A 22,892-nucleotide genomic window follows, 5' to 3' on the forward strand; every position below is an offset into this window, starting at 1 on the left:
TTGACCACCTGCAGGTGCCATGTATCCATCTTGAGGAAGGTGATTCAGCACCTACAAAGATCATTGCCTGAGTGCCTTACAAACATTATTAAAGATCAAAAACCTATATCTTAAAAAAAGCATTTGACAAAATCCAACACTCATCCTTGATAAGGGGAAAAAAAACAAAAACAAGAATCTCTTAGCAAACTGGGAATAAAGGGGAACTTTCTTAACTTGATACAGAGTTTCTAAAAACAAAAAGAAAAAAATAAACAAAAATAAACCCTATACAACTAACATCATACTTAATAAAGAAATGCTGAATGCTTTCTCCCTAAGATTAGGAAGAGGGCTAGATTGTTTCTCTCTCTCTCTTACTCAACATATGACTCACAACTCATTCAACATAGTATTGGAAGTTCTATGTTGCAATAGGTCAAGAAAAAGAAATAAAAGGCATTTAGATTGAAAAGGAGGAAATTAAAATGTCCCTATTTGCAGATAACATAATTGTGTAGAAAATCCCAAGGAATTTACAAAAACAAAACAAAAAACAAAAACCCTTCTAGAACTAGTAAGTGAGCTCAGCAGCATTGTAGGATACAAGGTCAATATTTTAAAAATTAATTACATTTCTATGTACTAATAATGATATATGGAAAATGAAATTAGAAACAATACCACTCATGACAAAAAAAATGAATACTTGGATATAAACTTAACAAGACTTGTACAGAATCTTTATGCTGAATTTTACAAAACACTGATGAAAGAAATCAAAGACCTAAATAATTGAGGGACATATTAAATTCATGGATTGAAAGACTCAACATAGTAAAGATGTAATTTCTCCCCAAATCAATACATAGTTTTAATGCAATCCCTATTGAAATCCCCAGCAAGATTTTTTGGCAGATACAGACAACATTATTCTACAATTTGTATGGAAAGGCAAAGAAACTAGAATAGCTAAAACAATTTTGAAAAATAAAGTGCGAGGAATCACTCTACTTGATATTAAAGACTACAATATACTACAGTAATCAAGACGGTGTGGTATTGTCAAAGGGATAAATACATAGATCAATGGGACAGAATACAGAACCCATAAACAGACCACACAAATATGCCCAACTGATTTTTGATGAAAGTGCAAAAGCAATTCAATGCAGGAAGGATAACCTTTTCAAAAAATGGTACTGGAGCAATTCAACATCTGCAGTGAAAAAAACAAAACAGAACAAAAGAGGAAGAACCTGGACTTAAGTCTCTTACCTTACAGAAAAATTAACTCATAATGAATCACAGACTTAAATGTACAATGTAAAATTAAGTGTTATAGCTCTTTTAGAATTGGTCTGGCAGGTTTCTGGTCCTTACCAGAAGACCTCCATAGGGGGGAAAAAATGTGAAACTAGAGCTTTTAGAAAAAAAATAGGAGAAAAATTTGGGGACATAGGACTAAGCAAAGAATTCTTAGACTTGACTAAAAAAGCATAATCTATACAAGGAAAAACTGATAAATTAGACCTCATCCAAAACTTGCAACTTTGCTATGTAAAAGATCTTCTTAAAAGGATGAAAAGATAAGCCACAGACTAGGAAAAGATACTTGCAAACCACATATTCAACAAAGGACTAGAATACATAAAAACTTGACATTAAAAAGCAAATAATCTAATTAGGAAATGAGCAAAAAACATTAATAACGTGTCACCAAAGAGGATATACAGATGGCAAATAAGCACATGAAAAGATGTTCAATAGCATTATCCATTAGGAGAATGCAAATTAAAACTACAATGATATTATCACCACACACCTTTCAAAATGGCTAAAATGAAAAACAGTAACAGCACCAAATTCTGCCAAGAATGTAAAAAACTCAATCATCCATAGACTGCTGCTGAGAATGAAAAATAAAACTCTGGAAAACTATTTGGCAGCTCCATACAAAACAAAAATATGACTATCATACAATCCAACAATAACACTCTTGGGCATTTTCCCCAGATAATTAAAATGTATGTTTACATCAAAATCTATGTACAAATGTTCATAACAGCTTTATTCATAATAAACAAAAACTGGAAACAACTCAGATGTCTTTCACCAGGTGATCATTAAACAAATGTGGTATATCCATACCATGGAATACTACTCAACAATGAAAAGGATAAACTATTGACACACATGGCTTGGATGAATCTCCAGGGGATTATGCTGGGTGAAAAAAAGCCAATCCTAAAAAGTCAGACACTTTATGATCTTATTTATATAACATTCCTGAAATAACAAAATTATGGACATGGAGAACAGGTTAGTCATTGCCAAGAGTCAGGCATGGGAGTTAGGGGGAGGTATACATGGCTATAAAAGGGCACCATGAGGGATTCTTGTGGTGATAAAAATGTTCTTTACCTTGACTGTATCAATGAGATATCCCGGTTGTAATATTATAATATGGTTTTGTAAGATGTTAGCTTTGGGAGAAATGGCACAAATGGTACACAGGATCTCTCTGTATTATTTCTTAGCAATGCATGTGAATCTACAATTATCTCAAAATGAAAATTCGAATATTTTTAAAAACCCTATATCTTGAGAACTTGATTGTTTTCTTTTTACATTTTTATCTATACATTTTTTTGCTTATAACTTTTTGTAAGTTTCTTTGAAAATATTAGCCTGTTTGTATATTTAAGAGACTTTTAACATGTTTGATCATTTGACACAGTAATTCCAAGCCCAGAATTATAGCCTGAGAAAAAATTCAAAATGCAGAAAAAGATGTTCATTTTAACAATATGTGCTAACAAAAAATCCTAAAAGCAACTTTGTGTCCAACATCTAAGGAGGGATTAAATAAAATATCATATCCAAATGATGGAATATTCTGCAACCACTGAATACAATTTTTTTAAACATCTTTATTGGAGTATAATTGCTTTACAGTGGTCTGTTAGTTTCTGCTGTGTAACAAAGTGAATCAGCTATACATCTACATATATCCCCATATCTCCTCTCTCTTGCGTCTCCCTCCCACCCTCCCTATACTACCCCTCGAAGTGGACACAAAGCACCGAGCTGATCTCCCTGTACTACGTGGCTGCTTCCCACTAGCTATCGTTTTACATTTGGTAGTGTATATATGTCCATGCCACTCTCCCACTTCGTCCCAGCTTACCCTTCTCCTTCCCCGTGTCCTCAAGTCCATTCTCTATGTCTGTGTCTTTACTCCTGTCCTGCCCCTAGTTTCTGCAGAACCTTTTTTTTAGATTCCATATATATGTGTTACCATATGGTATTTGTTTTTCTATTTCTGACTTACTTCACTCTGTATGACAGTCTCTATGACCATCCACCTCACTACAAATAACTCAATTTCATTTCTTTTTATGGCTGAGTAATATTCCATTGTATGTATGTGCCACATCTTCTTTATCCATTCATCTGTCGATGGATATTTAGGTTGCTTCCAGGTCCTGGCTATTGTAAATAGACTGCAATGAACATTGTGGGACATGACTCTTTTTGAATTACGGTTTTCTCAGGGTATATGTCCAGTAGTGGGATTGCTGGGTCGTATGGTAGTTCTATTTTTAGTTTTTTGAGGAACCTCCATATTGTTCTCCATAATGGCTGTATCAATTTACATTCCCACCAACACTGCAAGAGGGTTCCCTTTTCTCCACACCCTCTCCAGCATTTACTGTTTGTAGATTTTTTTTTTTTTTTAGCTGATCTCCCTGTGCTATGTGGCTGCTTCCCACTACCTATCTATTTTACATTTGGTAGTGTATATATGTCTATGCCACTCTCTCACCCTGTCACATCTTACCCCTCTCCCTCCCCATATCCTCAAGTCCATTCTCTAGTAGGTCTGTGTCTTTATTCCTGTCTTGCCACTAGGTTCTTCATGACCTTTATTTTCCCTTAGATTCCATATATATGTGTTAGCATACTGTATTTGTTTTTCTCTTTCTGACTTACAAGAATGTAAAAAACCACTAGGTTCTTCATGACCTTTATTTTCCCTTAGATTCCATATATATGTGTTAGCATACTGTATTTGTTTTTCTCTTTCTGACTTACTTCACTCTGTATGACAGACTCTAACTCCATCCACCTCACTACAAATACCTCCATTTCATTTCTTTTTATGGCTAAGTAATATTCCATTGTATATATGTGCCACATCTTCTTTATCCATTCATCCGATGATGGACACTTCGGTTGCTTCCATGTCCTGGCTATTGTAAATAGAGCTGCAATGAACATTTTGGTACATGACTCTTTTTGAATTACGGTTTTCTCAGGATATATGCCCAGTAGTAGGATTGCTGGGTCGTATGGTAGTTCTATTTTTAGTTTTTTAAGGAACCTCCATACTGTTCTCCATAGTGGCTGTATCAATTTACATTCCCACCAACAGTGCAAGAGGGTTCCCTTTTCTCCACACCCTCTCCAGCATTTATTGTTTCTAGATTTTTTAATGATGGCCATTCTGACCGGTGTGAGATGAAATCTCATTGTAGTTTTGATTTGCATTTCTCTAATGATTAATGACGTTGAGCATTCTTTCATGTGTCTGTTGGCAATCTGTATATCTTCTTTGGAGAAACGTCTATTTAGGTCTTCTGCCCATTTTTGGATTGGGTTGTTTGCTTTTTTGTTATTGAGCTGCATTAGCTGCTTGTAAATCTTGGAGATTAATCCTTTGTCAGTTGCTTCATTTGCAAATATTTTCTCGCATTCTGAGGGTTGTCTGTTGGTCTTGTTTATGGTTTCCTTTGCTGTGCAAAAAGCTTTTAAGTTTCATTAGGTCCCATTTGTTTATTTGTGTTTTTATTTCCATTCCTCTAGGAGCTGGGTCAAAAAGGATCTTGCTGTGGTTTATGTCATAGAGTGTTCTGTCTATGTTTTCCTCTAAGAGTTTGATGGTGTCTGGCCTTACACTTAGGTCTTTAATCCATTTTGAGTTTATTTTTGTGTATGGTGTCAGGGAGTGTTCTAATTTCATACTTTTACATGTACCTGTCCAATTTTCCCAGCACCACTTACTGAAGAGGCTGTCTTTTCTCCACTGTGTATGCTTGCCCCCTTTATCAAAGATAAGGTGACCATATGTGCGTGAGTTTATCTCTGGGCTTTCTATCCTGTTCCATTGATCTATATTTCTGTTTTTGTGCCAGTACCAAACTGTCTTGATTACTGCAGCTTTGTAATATAGTCTGAAGTCAGGGAGCCTGATTCCTCCAGCTCCATTTTTCGTTCTCAAGATTGCTTTGGCTATTCGGGATCTTTTGTGTTTCCATACAAATTGTGAAATTTTTTGTTCTAGTTCTGTGAAAAATGCCAGTGGTAGTTTGATAGGGATTGCATTGAATCTGTAGATTGCTTTGGGTAGTAGAGTCATTTTCACAATGTTGATTCTTCCAATCCAAGAGCATGGTATATCTCTCCATCTATTTGTAGATTTTTTGATGATGGCTATTCTGACCTGTGTGAGGTGAAACCTCATTGTAGTTTTGATCTGCATTTCTCTAATGATTAATGATGTTGAGCATCCTTTCATGTGTCTGTTGGCAATCTGTATATCTTCTTTGGAGAAATGTCTATTTAGGTCTTCTGCCCATTTTTGGATTGGGTTGTTTGTTTTTTAATATTGAGCTGCATGAGCTGCTTGTATATTTTGGAGATTAATCCTTTGTTAGTTGCTTCGTTTGCAAATATTTTCTCCTATTCTGAAGGCTGTCTTTTCGTCTTGTTTATGGTTTCCTTTGCTGTGCAAAAGCTTTTAAGTTTCATTAGGTCCCATTTGTTTATTTTTGTTTTTATTTCCATTTCTCTAGGAGGTGGGTCAAAAAGGATCTTGCTGTGATGTATGTCATAGAGTGTTCTGCCTATGTTTTTCTCTAAGACTTTTATAGTGTCTGGCCTTACATTTACGTCTTTAATCCACTTTGAGTTTATTTTTGTGTATGGTGTGAGGGAGTGTTCTAATTTCATTCTTCTACATGTAGCTGTCCAGTTTTCCCAGCACCACTTATTGAAGAGGCTGTCTTTTCTCCATTGTATATTCTTGCCTGCTTTATCAAAGATAAGGTGACCATATGCGTGTGAGTTTATCTCTGGGCTTTCTATCCTGTTCCATTGATCTATATTTCTGTTTTTGTGCCACTACCATACTGCATTTAAGACAATTTTAACCCCCCAAATTTCAATCACGTGATGAGTTGAAAATTTTTAACATAATTCTAAGGGACAAAATGAAGGTGGAAAACTGTACATTCAACATGATTTCAATAATATACAATGATATGGATAGAAAGAGGGAAATACTCCAAATGTCAGCAATAATACTCTCTAGGTGATAGAATTACAGATGAGTTTTATTCTCTTCTCCAATATTCTTTTTGGTTTTCGGTGATGAGCTTACAACTGGTATGATCTTGGACTAGCTGTTATCCTTTCTAAGCCTTGGAGTCCTCACTCATTAAATGGAGATAATAATAGTACCTTCCTTATGTTTGGTATTAATCTATAGTGCTTAGCAAATTATCTGATACACAATAAATGTTATTTATTTGACAAGCATACATGTATAGTACTCACAATGTACCCGGCACGATTCTAAGATCTTTCCAAATATTAACACATTTAGTCCTCATAACAAGCCTCTGAGGTAAGTACAATTATTATTGAATGAGGAAACTGAGGCAAAGAGAAATTAAATAATTTGCCCTAAGTTATACAACAAATAAATAGCAGAGCTGGAGTCTGAACCCATAAAGTCTGGCTCCAAAGTCTGTACTATTAATCATTACGCTATTTAGCCATTGTTTATTATTATTATTAGGGAGTAAAAGTAAAACTTTAAGTCAGATCCTAAAATAATGAAAAAGGCAGAATTTTTCTAGACATGTATGGTTGATGACAAGCAGCACAGAGAAAGAATGGCAGAACAGATACATTGCTAGGCGTGCTTATGGAATTTGGAGGCATATAATTTGAACCGGATATCAGTTCCCTCAATTCTAACCTATATGGCCTTGCATAAATTATTTAATCTGTCTGGGCATGAACTGAATAATCTGTGAAATAAAATTTAAAAGTACCTACATTTCAGGCTCATTGAGAGGATTATTTAAGTTAATACAGGTAAAGTAATTCTATATAGTACATACTCAACAAATGCTTGTTTCTTTTCTCCTTGTTAACATCTAAAACACTGTTTTTAAATAGGGCAGAACACATTCAGATGATCACATCAATATATATGCCTCATGATAAACAGACCATGTCCTGATTATCACCAGCAAAATAAAATTGATGCATGGCATCTAAGTGGCTTAATGGACCATCTTGACTACATAATCCAAAGTTCCTGGAAAATGTAGAGCCTACAGAGTGTGTAGTTGAATCATCTCTTGGAGCTTGAATACCCAGCACAGACAGCAAGTGGGTGATTCCTGGTAACATTGTTTACTTGATAAATACAACAGACACTATAAAACACCCCTTGCAGAGTCCTAAGACTTCACAACATCAAAAGCAAATATACACCATCCGGTCTTTATGGAGCTTTATGACCCAATAAAAATGGAAACAATAGACCACTGCATCAATATACAAACCCAATATAACAGTGAGGCTCAAGAGACACTGGGGTACACCATCTGCAGCTAAAGAAAGGGAGAGTGATCAAGTATAACTAAACTATCTGTAGCAGGTCCAAACAGGTAGTGTGGTATTACTTACAGCTGGGGACAGTTGGTCAGAGAACCTTAAGGGTGGTGACCTATGAGTTTCCTGGTCACAAGGATTAAAATAAAAGCCTTTCCTACACAAAGCATGAAGCTGAGGGAAAATGGATTATCTGCTATGATACAAAATGTGTTTTACATTGATCATTTTAACAGTCAGGTAATTTCATATTTCATGTCAATAGCCACAACAATTAGTAAAATCCTGTGTCTAGAAGTCATACGTGCCAAAATTGTGGAAGTTGCCATGGAAAGAACATAGGCTTTGGAGCTAGATGGAGGTTGGCCTCCTGACCCCTCTCTTTACCATTAAGGTGACTTTGAGCAAGACATTTAAGTTCCTTTAAGTCTCAGTTTTATTCATCTATAAAGTGAAAAAAATTACTTAAGCTCAAAGAATTATTATAAGATTATAGATTAGGTATGGAAAGGGAAAACATCAAGTGCCCACTAAATCAACTGCTATTATTATTATTATTAAATTTAAAAGTGTGGAAACTCTTACCACTCAGTCATAAAATAGGGTGGAATCTTGCCATTTGTAAAACATGGATGGGCCTTGAGGGCATTACGCTAAGTGAAGTAAGTCAGGCAGAGAAAGAAAAATATCATATGATATTATCTCAGTTACATGTGGAATCAAAAGAAAAAACAAAACAAAACAACAAACCAAGTTTATAGATAGAGAGAACAGACTGGTGGTTTCCAGAGGGAAAGCTGGATGGGGAAGTGGGCAAAATGGATGAAGAAGGTCAAAAGGTACAAACTTCTAGTTATAAAATAAATAAGTCATGGAGATGTAATGTACATCATGGTGACTATAGTTAATAATACTGTGTTACATGTTTGAAAGTTCCTAAGAAAGTAAATCTTAAATGTTCTCACACACAAAAAAAATTTGCTTGTAACGTGTATGGTGATGGATGGTAACTAGACTTATTATGGTGTTAATTTTGCAGTGTATACAAATACCAAATCATTATGTTATACATCTGAAACTAATATAATGTTATATGTCAATTATACCTCAACAAAAATTAATTTATTAATTTTTTTCAAAAGAAATCATGCAAATTCTACACAACTCTTTCAGAAAATAGAAAAGCAAAGAACAGGTCCCACCTCATTTTATGAAACCAGAAGTCATTACCCTGATACCAAACCAAGTAATAAGAAGAAAAGAAAAGAAAGACCAAAATTCCTCATGGGCATAGATGCAAAAATCCTCAACAAAGTATCAGTACATTGCATCTGACAATACATAAAAAGAATAATGCACCACAACGAAGTGGGGTTTATCTAGGGAACGTAAGGCTGGTTCATGTTTAAAACTCAATCATTTGATCCACAACATTAACATTCTAAAGAAAGAATCCCGGGCTTCCCTGGTGGCGCAGTGGTTGAGAGTCTGCCTGCCAATGCAGGGGACACGGGTTCGAGCCCTGGTCTGGGAAGATCCCACATGCCGCGGAGCAACTGGGCCTGTGAGCCATAATTACTGAGCCTGCGCATCTGGAGCCTGTGCTCCACAACAAGAGAGGCCGCGATAGTGAGAGGCCCGCGCACCGCAATGAAGAGTGGCCCCCGCTTGCCACAACTAGAGAAAGCCCTTGCACAGAAATGAAGACCCAACACAGCCATAAATAAATAAATTAAAAAAAAAAAAAGCAAACCTTTTAAAAATAAAAAATAAAAAAAAAATAAAGAAAGAATCCCATATGATCATAGTAATTGATATAGAAGAAACATTTGAAAAATATCAACATCCATTATGACAAAAACTCTCAGCAAACTAGAAACACAAGAGAACTTCCTTGCCCTGATAAAAGACATCTACAAAAACCTAGCGCTAACATCATACTTAATGATGTAAGCTGAATGTTTTATCCCTAATACAGGGAACAAGGCAAGAATGTCCACTCTCACCAGTCCTATTCTGTATCAAGAAGTCTTAGCCAGTGCAACTGGCAGCAAATAGAAATAAAAGACACACCAAATAGAAAGGAAGAAATAAAACTCTACTTATTCATATGTGACACAGTTGTCTACATAAAAGCCTAGGCAATCTGAAAAAAAAAGAATAAGTGAGTTAGTAAGGCCTCAGAAAACAAGGTCACCTCACAAAAATTAATCATATTTCTATATACTACAATGAACATGGAAAACCAAAATTTAAAAATACGGTACCATGTAGAATAGATACAAAAATGAAATATTTAAGTATAAATTAACAAAATATGTACAGGATCTATATTTGAAAACTACAAAATCCTCATGAAAAGTTTAAAGAAGACTTAAGTAAAATAAGGGACCCACCATGTCTTACGTATAGAATGTTTGTGTCCCCCCAAAATCCATATGTTGAAGTCGTAAGCTCCAGTGTGGCTGTAAGAGATGGTACCTCTAAGCAAGTAAAGTTAAAAGAGGTCATAGGGTGGAGCCCTGCTCTGATAGGAGTAGTGTTCTGATAAGAAGAGACTGAAGGAGCTCACTCTCTCTCTTTCTCCAAGGACAAAAAGAAGAAGTCATGTGAGCACATAGTGAGAAGATGACTGTCTGCAACCCAAGGAGATAGACTTCACCAGACACTGACCCTGATGACATCTTGATCTTAGACTTCCAGTCTCCAGAACTGTGAGCAAATAAATTTCTGTTGCTTAAGCTATCCAGTTTATGGTATTTTGGCATGGTAGCCTGAACAGATAAATACACCATGCTTATGGATTGGAAGACTCAACAAAGTAAAGATGTTAATTCCACCCAAGTTGATCTAGAGATTTAATACCATTCCAAACAAAACACCAACCATATTTTTTCTAATTCTCAAATATATATGGAAAGGCAAAGCAGCTAGAATAGCCAAAACAATCATTAAAAATGAGAATAAAATTGGAAGAACCACACTACTTAAATTTACAACTTACTAAAAATTACAGTAATCAAAAGAATATAGTATTGGTCAAAGAACAGACATATAAATCAGTGGATCAAAATAGATGGCCAATAAATAAATTCATGGAAATACAGTCAATTGATTTTTGACAAAGATAAAGACAATTCAATAGAGAAAGAATAGTCTTTTCAGCTACAGTGTTGGAAAACTTGGATATCCTTATATCCAATAAGAATCTTGGCCACTGTCTCCATTAGTACTTTTAACCTCATAACTTACACAAAAATTAAAATGTATCATGGGTTTAAATGTAAAAATAAAACTCTCATATTCTTAAGAGAAAACCTTGTGACCTAAGGTTAGACAAAGAGTTCTTAGACATGAAGCAAAAGCACACACAAAAAAGAAAAAATTAATAAACTGGACTTCATAAAACTTATCACCTTTTGCTCTACAAAAGACACTGTTAAGAGAATTAAAAGATAAGCTGCAGACTGGGAGAAAATATTTGCAAGTCACATATCCAACAGACAGTTTGTACCCATAAAGAACTCTCAAAATTCAACAGTACGAAAACAGAGAACTCAATTTTTAAATGGACAAAAGACTTGAACAGACACTTCAGTAAAGAAGATATATGGATATCAAATGAAAGATGTACAACATCATTAGCCATCACAGAAATGCAAATTAAAACCACAATTAGATATCACTACACACATATTAGAAAGACTAAAACTAAAAACTAAAAACACTGACAATACTAAGTGCTGACAAGGATATGGATCAATAAAGTTCTCATATGTTTCTTTGAAAATGCAAAATGGTACAACTTTTCTGGAAACATTTTGGCAGTTTCTTATAAAGTTAAACATACACTTACCATATGATCCAGAAACTGGTATTTCCTAGTATTTACAAGGTATTTACTATAAAGAAATAATAAACCCTTGTTCATACAAAAGCCTGTTAATAGTAACTCTACTCATAATCACCCACAACTGGAAACAACCCACTGTCCCTCAATGGGTAAAAGGATAAACTATGATACAACTATACAGTAGAGTACTACTAAGCAATAGGAAGGAATAAACTACTGATGTGTGCAACAAACTGGATGAATCTCAAAGGCATTATCCTGAGTGAAAGAAGCCAGTATCCACAGGGATGCAAGGATTCTTCAATATCCGCAAATCAATCAGTGTGATACACCACATTAACAAACTGAAGAATAAAAAGCACACAATCATCTTAATAGATGCAGAAAAACCTTTGACAAAATTCAACACCCATTTATGATAAAAACTCTCCAGAAAGTTGGCATAGAGGGAACTTACCTCAACATAATAAAGGCCATATATGACAAACCCACAGCTAGCATCATTCTCAACAGTGAAAAGATGAAAGTATTCCCTCTAAGATCAGGAACAAGACAAAGATCACCACTGTTGCCACTTTTATTCAATATAGTTTTGGAAGTCCTAGCCAGGGCAATCAGAGAAGAAAAAGAAATAAAAGGAATCCAAACTGGAAAAGTAGAAGTAAGACTGTCACTGTTTGCAGATGACATGATACTATACATAGAAAATCCTAAAGATGCCACCAGAAAACTACTAGAGCTCATTAATGAATTTGGTAAAGTTGCAGGATACACAATTAATACACAGAAATCTCTTGCATTCCTATATACCAACAATGAAATGTCAGAAAACGAAGTTAAAGAAACAATCTCATTTACCATCACATCAAAAAGAATAAAATACCTAGTAATAAACCTACCTAAGGAGGCAAAAGACCTGTACTCTGAAAGCTGTAAGACACTGATGAAAGAAATTGAAGATAACACAAACAGATGGAAAGATATACCATGCTCTTGGATTGGAAGATTCAGTATTGTCAAAATGACTATACTACCAAAGGCAATCTACAGATTCAATGTAATCCTATCAAATTACCAATGGCATTTTTCACAGAACTAGAGCAAACATTTTTTTTAATTTGTGTGGAAACACAAAAGACCCCAAATAGCCAAAGCAACCCTGAGAAAGAAAAACGGAGCTGGAGGTATCAGGCTCCCTGACTTCAGACTATACTACAAAGCTACAGTAATTAAAACAGTATGGTACTGGTGCAAAAACAGAAATATAAATCAATGGAACAGGATAGAAAGCCCAGAAATAAACCAACACACCTATGGTCAATTAATCTATGACAAAGAAGGCAAGAATACACAATGGAGAGAGAGAGTCTCTTCAATAAGTGGTGCTGGGAAAACTGGACAGCTACATATAAAAGAATGAAATTAGAACATTCTCTAACACCATACACAAAAACAAGCTCAAAATGGATCAAAGACCTAAATGTAAGGCCGGACACTATAGAACTCTTAGAAGAAAACATCGGCAGAACATTCTTTGACATAAATTGCAGCAATATCTTTTTTGATCCCGTCTCCTAGAGTAATGAAAATAAAAACAAAAACAAAAACAAACAAATGGGACCTAATGAAACTTAAAAGCTTTTGCACAGCAAAGGAAACCGTAAACAAAACAAAAAGACAACCCACAGAATGGGAGAAAATATTTGCAAAGGAAGCAACTGACAAAGGGTTAATCTCCAAAATAGACAAGCAGCTCATGCAGCTCAATATCAAAAAAAATGAACAAGCCAATCAAAAAATGAGCAGAAGATCTAAATAGACATTTCTCCAAAGAAGACATACAGATGGTCAAAAGGCACATGAAAAGATGCTCAACAACACTAATCAGAGAAATGTAATTCAAAACTACAATGAGGTATCAGCTCACACCAGTCAGAATGGCCATCATCAAAAAATCTACAAACAATAAATGCTGGAGAGGGTGTGGAGAAAAGGGAACCCTCTTACACTGTTGGTGGGGATGTAAACTGGTACAGCCACTATGGAGAACAGTACGGAGGTTCTGTAAAAAACTAAACATAGAACTACCATATGATCCAACAACCCCACTCCTGAGCATATGTCTGGAGAAAACCATAATTCAAAGATGCATGCACCCCAACGTTCATTGCAGCACTATTTACAATAGTCAAGACATGGAAACAACCTAAATGTCCACTGACAGAGGAATGGATAAAGATGTGGTACTTTTATACAATGCAGTATTACTCAACCATAAAAAAGAACGAAATAATGCCATTTGCAGCAAAATGGATGGACCTAGAGATTATCATACTAAGTGAAGTAAGTCAGACAGAGAAAGACAAACATAATAATGATATCACTCGTATGTGGAATCTAAAATATGATACAAATGAACTTATTTACAAAGCAGAAACAGAATCACAGATTTCAAAAACAAACTTATGGCTTCCAAAGGGGAAACATGGCAGGGAGGGATAAATTAGGAGCTTGGGATTAACATACCCACACTACTATATATAAAATTGATTACCAACAAGGACCTACTGTATAGCATAGGGAACCCTACTCAATATTCTGTAATAACCTATATGGGTAAAAATCTGAAAAAGAATGAATATATGTATATGTATAACTGAATTACTTTGCTGTACACCTGAAACTAACACAACATTGTAAATCAACTATACTCCAATAGAATTTTTTTAAAAAAGCAACCAGTATCAAAAGATTATGTTTTGTAATGATTTCATTTATATGACATTCTCAAAAAGACAAACCTATAGTGTTGGAGAACACATCATTGGTTGTCAGGGGCTGTGATGGGGGGAGGTCCTGACTAAAAAGGAGTAGCAAAATGGAAATTTTTTGGGTGGTGCAACCATCTGTACCCTGATTGTGGGGATAGTTACACAAATTTTTAAATGTGTTAAAATCCATAAAAATGTATATACAAAAAGAGTAACTTTTACTGTATATTCATTTACAAAGTAATTTTTTTTAAACAGAAGTAAAAACATTGCATTGCTAGCATCGTTTTGACCAAATTCCATTGGGTTTGATAACTGTATTACAGTGACCATGCTGTGAGTGTCCAGAATCAAATTGCAAATTTGGATATAACATGATAATGTGGACATGAACATGACAGTGTTGTATTTACTGGCCTAGAGTAAGGAAACACATCATAATCTTTACTTGGTATTTGTTTACCTTATAAAATTTTATAGCAGAAGTCTAATTTATCATAAGTAAGATTGCCTGTCCAGAGACATTTACAAGCTATTCCTTGATGATATGATGGGCCAAATCAAGTTGGATTTTATGATCAATATTCTTCATAACAAAGAGACAGAAGCCAGGTTGGCTAAAAGAGTCAGTCTTCTTCGATCTACTAAATTTTATTTGCTATGTCTTATTCTCCTAGCACTGCCTGTTTTTAATAGACATCTAAAATACAAATGGTCAGAAACTCCCTGTTCAGATACCAACAACTGCCCACTGTCTCCATTAGTACTTCTACTATGCCAGAATTTAATTGGACCTGAGAGCTTATGTTTGCCAACTTTTTCTAAATATAGTGCTTTCAAGCTTTATACAGAATATGATACTTGGGCACTTAATACTTTGCTTTTTCTTGCTTGGAAATCAGTGACAGGTGTGGGTGGAAAAATCTCTGAGCAGGGTAAAAGCAAACTGATAATGAAGAAGCTCTAGAATAGTATCATTTCTAAAGACATTCACTCATTCATTTACTCATACATTCATTTATTCAAGAAATATTTACACAGTAGCAACTGTGTGATAGGCATTATGCTAATGAATAAGACAGTCAAGGTCCCTGCTCATACAGCTTACAATTGGATGGGGTGAGGGAGGGTCAAAAATAATCAAATAAATAGCCAAATAAATAAGATATTCACAGATTATAATAAGCACTAGGAAGGAAAGTCCTGGTGAGGTGATAGAGAGTAATTGGGAGAGGCGACCTAAGAGGGGATGGTCAGAAAAGGCCCACTAGCAAAGTAAGATTTGAGCCAAGACCTGAAGGATGAGAATGAGATGGCTGTGAGGAAATGAAGGAATGGGATTCCTAAATGGTGAAGGAAAATGCCCAAAGGCAGGAGAAGGCTCAGTGTATCTGAGTAACAGAAAGGCCAGTGTGTTCATGGAGCAGTGAGTGAGAGAGAAGCATGGTATGGAAAGATGTCAGAGGAGTGCTGTAGACAAATCAGGCATAAACTTGTAGGTCAAGCATTCTTTTCTTTCCAAAAGAAATAGAAAGCTACTAAAGAATTTTAAGCAGGGAAGTGACATATATAATTTGTTATTTTTTTAAATCTCTCTGGTTGGTACCTAAGAGAATGGGTTGAAAAGGGGCAAAGATGTACCCAAGTTAAGAAGCAACTGCAGAAATTCAAATAAAAGATAATGATGACTTGAACGTAGGTGGTAATAATGCAGATGGGGAGAAGTGGACAGATTTTAAACCTGCTTTGGATGTAGAATCAACAACATCTGCTGATTGAGTAGACATGTGGAGGGTTGAAGGAAAGGGAGAAATCAAACATAGCTCCTATACTTTTGGCTTGAGCATCTGAGAGTTTGACAGTGCCATCTATTGAGAAGGTTAATACTGGAGGAAGATTCAGTTCGTGAGAGAAAGAAACTCCTCCGTTTTGAGCACATCAAGTTTAAGAAGTCAGTTAGACATTCACATGGGAAGAAATGGAAAGTAACTGGATATGTGAGTAAGTTGCTCAGGTGACAGGTCTAAGCTAGACTTAACCAGGGAACATACTGAACCCTTGGGGAAGAGCTCAGGACTGAACTCCAAGGTGTGCCAAAATTTGGAAATTAAGTAGAGAAGGAGTAACCAGCAAAGGAGGATGAGAAAGCAAGGCCAGTGATGTTGAAGCCAAACCAGGAGAGTTCAGTGCTTTGGAAGCCAAGACATGAAAGTGCTGGTAGATGGAGAGGACGGTCAACCAGCCAACAACTGGAGTGGTTGATGCTGCTCAAGCGTCAAATCAGATGAGGGCAGAGAACAGCCCTTTAGACTGACAACATGGAAGACATTGATACCCTTAAGGAGAACTTTTTAGTGGAAGGAAACCAGTTTTAATGCAGAAACTTGACTAGAGTTCAAGTACAAATGAGAAGTAAAGAAATGGAAGTGGTAAGCATAGGTAATGCACTGTGAAAGTTCAGCTATTCAGGAGAGCAGATAAGTGGGCTCAAGGGTAAGTTTTTCAACATGGGAGAGCTTAGAGAGTATTTATGTGCTTATGGAAATTGTCAGCCAAGAAGGAAAAACTGGTGATGTAGGAGAGAGTGGACGCAAAGGAAGGAGCACTGTTATGAAGAGGCAGGTGATCCTTGATAAAAGAAAGGGCAGAGATGGGTACACGTGCTTAGTTAATCCTTGTAAGGTAATAATTAGGATGCAATGCCTATAACCTGACTCTCCAGATTAAAGACTGTGTGTAAGACCCAACCCAGAGAGGCTGATCTCTTTCCATCTCATGTGTCCCCGGCCATCATGCTATCATGAGGGCAGCTGGCCCGACAAACCCAGCATGCCTCCCTCCAAAGGGAATTGAGTGAGGAGAGGAGCCACATTCAAGAAAATCTGTAATCGTTGCTTATCCCATGTGTATTCAGTTTCATGCAATGTAGGAGTAAACTGATTTTATGTTATTAATAAAATAGAGTTGTCAGTTATTTTCTATCTAAGGTTTTTCGTGGAAACTTAGAGGAGACCATAGTTTAGCCTGTAACATATCCTACCAGTGAAATCTATCAGCAATACAAAAAGGCTTTGAGAGTAAGAATGTCCTATTTCAAATAGGTTGGTGGTAGATGGTGGGCTGGCGGGGCTGTGCAGTATGCTGAGACCACTATGGCAGACAAACTCGAAAGCAGGACAGACGCTCCCCTACACAGACAGAATAACTAGGAAAAACGGCTATAGTCTCCTGGACACTCAGCGCCCTTTAGATGATTAAAGGATTATCCCTTCAGGTAGCAGATTAAATCCAGGCATCGTCTAAGGGTGGACATTCACTCCGATAGAACTGCAAAGCCGGCTCTCATTGGTTATGCTCAATTACAGGACAGAACTACACCCACAGCATGAAAGCCACAGTATCTTCAGCTGAGCAAGGGTTAGTAAGCTGAGAGCACAGAGTGCCAGGATCCAGGGAGAAATGAACCAGTCACTTCCACCGAATCCTATGAGATCTGGGTAGTGAATATTAGCAACAAATTTAAGCTTGCTGGGCAACGCTGCTGACGCCAGAGATTTCTTTTTATCCCTCACCCTTTAGTCATGGTTAAGCTCTAATAAGGATATGTTTTTACTAAGTGAATTTAGAGTGACTTTTTTTGGAGACCTGAATGGCCTTCTCTATCAAATTTTCTACTGAATTCTTATTTTACCATAAAAATGTATACAAACACACACACATGCACACACACACATGTCCTAAAAATAGTCCAGAACATATTCTAATTTAGCCTGTAGGAATAGAGGAGGAAGCTATCATACAATCAAATCTTTCGACCCATAAACCTCACCAAATCTCTTAGAGTCATTAAGAAACTTCTGTAGTCCCATGAGAATGCCTCCAGAGGCACGTGCGTGATGGCATGCACACAATTATGACTCACTTAGCAGAGTCGACATCTCTATGAACAAACACAAAACCCAAGATTAAACACCCTCCCGCATTAGGGCAATCCAAAAAGCACATCTTCTATCGGCTTCAGAGCTGAAGCTATCGCCGAATGTATCCTCTGAGGCACCACACTTCCCATGATCAAGAAATTCGAACTGTCCTTAGGGACCCTGGTGTGACATTAAGCTCCATCCCTAACTGACTGGGGCTAAGAACAACTCTTTCTGTTTGCAGAACCTGCTACAGATCTCACATTTCCTTCTTGAGTGTTTTCTCAACTCTCCTTAGAGTTATTTTCACATTTCATTAGTGGTTGGTATATGGTTCTTGGAAAATCACTTATTTGAAAATGATGTCCCAAAAGCTTTTTTTCTCTCCCAGGCAATCTCTCAATGGCTATGCCTCTCCAAGAGTCATTGCCCATTTCTCTCTCATACAAACTGAAGGCCTGTGGGGAGATACAGAAGAACCATTTTTCTTAGCTAAATCTTGAACATATCACATAGGTCACCTATGTGCTCTTAAATACAGTTTTCTCAGTTTCATCTGCCATTTTACAGTACTGGGGGCAAATCACATTCAACTTACCCTGGACTTCTGATTCATGTGAAGGAAGATGTGATGGTGGGATAAGAGCAAGAGAGATAACTTTGAGAAACACAGTTTATCCCTGCAGACACTGTTTGTTTCCCCTGGGAAGAAATAAACAAGGCCTCAGACCAGGAGCTGAAGATGGAGGCACACAGGTATAGCGGTAACTAAAAATTAGGGAGAGGAGTGGATATCAGGACAAGTGTGCTGCTGACCATGGTCCTGAGAAATATTTGCCTGTTAGGGTCTAATCTTCCTAATCCTGAGATACTGGTGACTCTGGTACAACCCTCTTTAGGACTTCTGAATCAGGTGAGGAAGGAAGTGGTGGCAGGAAAGAATGGAAGAAAGCAAGAGAGAGATGGACAGAGGTTCTCAGAGAAGCGTAGTCATTAACTAATTCCCAGGAAGAAAAAAAGACTTCCTGGACAACATTTTCAATTAATTGTAACCACTAAGAAAGAAACAACTAACCATACCTAAAAATCAAACATTTGAGGGTGACTAAGAAATGTTGTACCAGAATATGCAGAGTTGTACAAGGGGAGGCATGAACAAATAAGTATGACCAGGAGATGAACAGCTGTGTAGAATCGAAATGTCATTGTGAGTTGAGTTATAACAACATCCTCCTCTCGTCCCTCTGCATTATCTCCTTGGAGGATCTTGTCCATTTCCATGGCTGCAACAGCATCTAATGCTGATGACTCCAACTTCATATTTCCACCTGTGATCTCACCTTTGAGCTCTAGAAATCAGTATCCAACTGCCTACTTCCCATCTCTACTTGTATGATTCGTAAGATATGAATTCCCCAATTGAACACGCCTATAGAGAGAGAACAACTGGCAGTACAGAAAAAAAAATGTTTCAATAGGATAAATACAGTATCAGACAGTGTAAACCACGCGACAACATTCAGGAGAAAGGAAAAAATTCTAACTGGATAGGAGACTTGGATGTGAGACAGGGGGCTTATTCAGAGAGGATAGTGAAGACATGGAAACTCAGAGGCACTTCCTGCTCATGGTAACTATAAATAAAAGCAATTCCTTTCTGAATACCCTGCAGAAAGAGTTGCTGGCCAGGCATGTCTTCCCAGTCATATCTGTACCCACAAATAGGAACACTGTCAAATAATGATAATAAGATTCTCAAATCCAGAAACTCAAAGGCTGAAGGTAAGACTGAAGGAAACTCACATATACTGATAAATCCAGAAAAGTGATGATGGAGTCATCATGTTCCAAAGCCTCAGAATTCCAGAACCAAGGCTTGCAGGATGATATCTTAAAGGAAGTAAAAGTAGCATTACTTTACACAGTGGGTAGTAAATTTATGGAATTCTTAGCTCTAGAGGTAACAGAAGCTAAAAACATAAATCAAGTTGAAACTTTTTGGATCCCTTTCTTGGCAGAGGCATCATTGTGTATTAGCAAGGGACTGTTATTTGGGGGAAACGTAACTAGTTGTGTAAGCCTGGAGTCCTAGAGAGATTTGTAAACGCCATCCTGATACCATCTTCTGCCTAAATTCACCTCCCGGAAAAGCCAGGACCTCCCAAGCCTCAAATAAATGCAGAGGTAAGACAAGACTGCCCACAGGTTACAGAACATGGAGCTGATAGAGATCTGAATGTCAACATCTTGGACTAAGACCAGAATTGAGAACTGAGATAACCCAAATGCCACATGTAAAGTAACAGAATGGCATTTAATAGCAAAAAGACAGAAGGAGCGGGCTTCCCTGGTGGCGCAGTGGTTGAGAATCTGCCTGCCAATGCAGGGGACACGGGTTCGAGCCCTGGTCTGGGAAGATCCCACATGCCACGGAGCAACTGGGCCCGTGAGCCACAATTACTGAGCCTGCGCGTCTGGAGCCTGTGCTCCGCAACAAGAGAGGCCGCGATGGTGAGAGGCCTGCGCACCGCGATGAAGAGTGGCCCCCACTTGCCGCAACTAGAGAAAGCCCTCGCACAGAAACAAAGACTCAACACAGTCATAAATAAATAAACAAATAAATAAAAGAACGTGAATTTCTTTAAAAAAAAAAAAAGCAAAACTGGGCTATTCATTTCAAAAAAAAAAAAAAAAGACAGAAGGAGCAAGTTCAGAGACGAGGAAGGAGGTTGATACTGGAAAGATGTTTCAAGACACAAACATAGGAGCTTATCTAGGGGGCAAGGGCTTGGCCATGGGTGAGGAGCAGGGTGTCATGGGCACAAAGCTATGGCACCCCTTCAAGGATAAAGCCTGCCAATGGACCAGTGACCTTTCTGTATACTCTTTGGAACATGAAATGCACACACAGATTATAACATCCTCTAAAAACATATTCTAGTACGAAGATTGGCACGTGGCATGAGAAGGCTCACGCATGCACACACACACACATTCCCATAAAGTTTTTATTAGCATCAAAAGCCAAGAAAGGAGGAGGGAAAGGATCCTTTGACCCAAAGACTGAACAAAGTTTTTCACAATATGTCATGCACATGAGAATTTAATGAGTCACAAATTCCAGGGGGTATTTTTTCCCTCAATTTTCCAGTTTGTTCTATTTTGCAAATATTTGTACTCAAATGATAATGTGACTTTTGTTGAACAGCCACACTGACTCCCTCATGAAGAGCTTTATTTTGAGCCAGAAGACATCTGCTAAATTGAGATTTACAAAGAACTTAATAAACCCAAACATAAATAGATGAGCTCTGAATATTTTATTCTGAGCATTCACTTCCTTATGTACTCACAAATTATACACCAGTATGCAAAGCAACTCAAGAGAGCGATGAGTAAATCTCCTCAGAATATTTTCCTTCTGGACACCTTGGAGATGTTCTTCCATTCAAAGCCATTAATCAGGGAGGCTAGACACTGCCTTCCTCATATGCAATCTCTGTCTCTACAGGCTACTGATGCAGAATGTGGGGAAAGACAAAGCCAGCGCATTGGAGGATTATGACAGTTGATGACTGACATCAAGAATCCATAATATATTCCAGACACAGATTTCAGTCAAGTCTAACAGTGCACAGGATGCACTACGGCACAAGCCAAAATCCTTGGGAACTTCATATTCCTAGGGAGCAGGCTGTTTTACGATTTTCAGCCTCATAAGTGAATCAGATTTGGCCTCATTGCTTTGCTTTTGAAACCGTTACTTGGCACTGTCACAGTGACAAACCAATGGCCTAAAATGCAATTAGCTATTATGCATCCTTGTTAAGCAACAGCCTGCTTGCCCCTGGCAATGCATGTGAGATGCAGTTAATGTGGCACGCCTAGCTGTCAGGCCGGTCCCAGTCCAGATGAAATAAGGAACTCAAGGCATTTCTCTGCAGACTCCAAAACTATTTTTAAAAAACTTCCTGCCAAATTAAAGAGAAGTTTTGTAACATGACATAGATGCAGTGTTGCAGAGGTTCTGGGCTCCCTCTGGAACTGTGTAATATTTTAATAATATTTATCACTTATCTCCTGTGGTTAGAAAGGTAGAGAGGGTCAGAAAGGCCCAGCATATAAATTGGTTTCTGCGGCCTTTGATAAAGAACTGTTTGCATTACATCATTTTAGTGGCTCTTGAATTCTGACTGAGGACATTATTTGGCTCTCCAAAACTGACGCCACCTCCTCGGGCGATAAAGCCATAATATGGAAAACTTTGCACTTCCTGCCCTTCCCTTGTAAATTCAAGTCCTAGCAAGAGGAAAGACATCAGTTTTGCCATCTATCTGCAAATGCATGACTATGATAACGATAATGACCAATTCCACATCACTTAACAAGAGTACTCCATTAATTCCGAGGAGCCAGGTCTCAAACATAAATGAAATAAGTGTCCAGTGGTCTCAGTCCCTGCCCTGGGTCCTACCAATCCCAGCTGGCTCCCAATCACCCACAGTGAAATCCCAGTTGTTTCCTGAATGTGCAGCAACAGCATATAAATTTCTTTCCACGATAAACCAGCTTCTGAGATGGTAGACCCTGATCATTGTAGGGCTTTGGTTTTGCAGTGTGCAATATGCATGTTTGGGGCCTGTGAGACCGGCTGCATTAACAGCTCCAATGAATATC

General features: G+C 37.4%; 1 long non-coding RNA gene across 1 annotated transcript in view; it reads right to left on the minus strand.

Moving 5' to 3' along the window:
• LOC309626205 overlaps window positions 1–22,892 on the minus strand; it is a 254,462-nt gene that overhangs the window by 120,443 nt on the left and 111,127 nt on the right. The window contains exon 5 of the long non-coding RNA XR_014243020.1: window positions 20,019–20,105. This is a non-coding gene — a long non-coding RNA (uncharacterized lncRNA). The remainder of the gene's footprint in view (window positions 1–20,018; window positions 20,106–22,892) is intronic.

Source organism: Balaenoptera borealis (assembly GCF_965194805.1).
Source record: "Balaenoptera borealis genome assembly, chromosome: 3".
Taxonomy (NCBI): Eukaryota; Metazoa; Chordata; class Mammalia; order Artiodactyla; family Balaenopteridae; genus Balaenoptera; species Balaenoptera borealis.